We start from the raw sequence: 2,292 nt of genomic DNA, 5'->3' as shown, positions 1-2,292 counted from the left end.
CAATGAAAAAGATAAGGCCAAGAATTTGAAAGAAAGTAAAGGTCTGTATGGAGGGTTTGGAGGAAAAAGAGGAGGGTGAAATGTTGTATTTATTATTTTCAAAAATAAAACAAATAATGAAAAAACTATTGAAAGTAAATTCCTTATGAATTTGAAATCAATGGTAAAAAAGTTTAATACCTGTTGACTTTTGTACTCAATATAATCAAGCTAATGAAGTAAAAAGTCAAAAAGTATTAAACCTTTTTTACTGTTGTTTCCAAATTTTGAAAAAAAAAACATTGTAAATGTGAAAAGGTCAAATGAGAGCCCTTGGTAGTGTGGTACTCAGGCAGCAATAAAATCAAGCTAATGAATGCCTGAATATTCTCTACCAAGGGCTCTTATTTGACCTTTTTTACTTTTACAATGTCTTTCCCTACCTATTCATTTCCATATAACTATTTAATTCTAAGTCTTCGCTTCTTTTGTTTTTGAGGTTAGAAGTCCACACTTTTTATCTTAACACACTAGACTTATTTTGATAGCCAGACAATGTCCTTTGTGTTTACATTTTGTACATATAAATTGCATATGATCATTTATGTTAGAAAATCTGAGTAAATAGTTTTGCATCTCTTACATTTATGAATCTACAGAATTAATTCCTGATGGTGAAATGGATGGATGAAAACTACTTTTATAATTTTGATAGGTATTACCAAGTTGTTCTTTATAAACCTCTCTCGGTCTCTGTGGTCATGCACAACGTCTAAGAGTGATTGTGCCTTCTTCCATCCCCTGAGTCATCTTTGTGATCTTTTCCAGTCTGATGCATGGAAAAGCTTCCATGACGAGCCATTCTACTCATAACATTCATGCTCAGAGGACAGCTTGGTGGATTAATCCCCACAGATATTAAGTGACCTGGCCAACAAGGCTAAAGCATTTCTCTCTTTCCTGAATCAAGCAATTATATTTTAAACTATGCTGCCGCATGTCTATCTTTAGGGTTGAAAATTCTCGAAGAAAATAATAATGTTTGACCCCAGCTGACACTGTAGCATAAGAAGTTCATCAAGCAACACTGAATACCAGCAGAAGAGTAAAGTTGTTCATAAACCAAGACTAAGTAGAAAAATTCGGACCATGGAAAACTGGATACTTTCCGTGCATCCCACTATGCCTATGGAGTTCTGCTAATAACGCCATCTGCCCAGAAATTACTTCACCATCAAGTCTTCATATTAATGTATTACTATATCCGGTTGTGCATATGTCATGATAAAGAATTAACATAAGTTTCAACAAAAAGTTGAGTGATATATGAAGAAGCAAAAGAAAAGTAAACCCTGGAGGTTGCAATAACCACTGGAGTCTCTTTCTGCTTTGCCATTCTAAGGGAATCATGTTTTTAAACTGGCTGCATATAACTCCAGAGTTTAAAGAAACACCAAAGTATTTCCTATTCTGTACATTTTTAAGACAGAGAAACATTTTTTAACATGCACATGCTAAAACTGGGTAAAAATGATTATAACCATAAAGCTCAATTTGTAATATCTATTTTAAATCATTTTCAGATATTTTAATAATTTATGTAAAGGCATCCTGCCTTTCTCCTAAAGGCTAGAGCACTCAATTTTAAAACTCCCTATTTATTGTTAATTAGATAAAAAAAGAAAACTTGTCTTCCAGAAACATGTATAAATGCTTCCCGAATTCCATTAAAAGTCAGAACTTGGGTCATAGTTATTGGAATTTTACAATAATTCTTAAACCATCTAGGTGATGTGTAGTAATATATCTTTTAGCAATAAACACGGAGTCACTAACTTTCAAAATTTGTTAATTCTAGCGACACCAAAAGAATGCACTCAAAGTTCCACTTGGAGAAAAATGGTCAGTTAATTTAGTTTTAAATTTCCTAGAATGATACAAAATCTTCTGAGTTAATGTGAGAGGAATATACATATTGTTTATGAATAAACAAGAAACCTCACTCATTCCATCAAGTATTTATAAAGTGCCTAAACCACTCCAGGCTAAGAAAGTTGAGAAAGATGCAATCAGGTCCGCATTTAATGAGATGTAATTAAGAAACGAGACGTTCGGGGGTTGAAGCATGATGCAACTGCTCTCTGATCTTGGCTTTCCAGAAAGTGACCAAACACTGGAAGCAATAAGATACGTTTTACAGAAGAGAATAAAAAGATCCCAAATAGAGCCCCTAAAGCAAAGCCTTTATTGCCCACATCATTCTCAGGTCTGCAATGAAGAACTCAGATCTAGGAATGGGTATGTCTTTAAGTG

This window comes from Alexandromys fortis, unplaced genomic scaffold (genome assembly GCF_014885135.2).
Source record: "Alexandromys fortis isolate MF-2015 unplaced genomic scaffold, M_Fortis_MF-2015_v1.1 scaffold_24, whole genome shotgun sequence".
NCBI classification, from domain to species: Eukaryota; Metazoa; Chordata; class Mammalia; order Rodentia; family Cricetidae; genus Alexandromys; species Alexandromys fortis.
The sequence above is the reverse complement of the archived record's forward strand: the minus strand, read 5'-3'. Positions refer to the sequence as shown.